We start from the raw sequence: 475 nt of genomic DNA on the forward strand, positions 1-475 counted from the left end.
TGGTGGTCTTGAGCTGTGGGGAGAGAGGGAAGGGGCTCAGCACCCCCGGACACGGCTGGGGGGCTGATCCTAAACCTGATCCTGACCCTTACCCTGATCCTGATCCTGTCCCTGACCCACCTGGTCCTGGTGCAGCGTCACGCTCAGGGAGGAGTTGATGGGCAGGATGAGGTCGGTGTCACGCTTGCCCCCTGCAAGAGAGCACGGCATGGCACGGCTCGGAATGGCCTGGAGTGGCATAGCGCAGCTTGGAATGGCATGGCACGGCTAGGAATGGCACGGAACAGCTTGGAACGGCACTGACGGACACAGCGAAGCGTGGCATAACAGCACTTGGCAAGGCATGGAACAGCTTGGAATGGCAGGGCACGGCTAGGAATGGCACGGCAAGCAAGGACACGGTGCAGCACGGCCTGGCCCGGCACGGTGTCACCTGTCACGGCACAGCCGGACACGGCCCACCCGGCACCGTCCG

Source organism: Corvus brachyrhynchos, unplaced genomic scaffold (genome assembly GCF_000691975.1).
Source record: "Corvus brachyrhynchos isolate BGI_N302 unplaced genomic scaffold, ASM69197v1 scaffold365, whole genome shotgun sequence".
Classification (NCBI taxonomy): Eukaryota; Metazoa; Chordata; class Aves; order Passeriformes; family Corvidae; genus Corvus; species Corvus brachyrhynchos.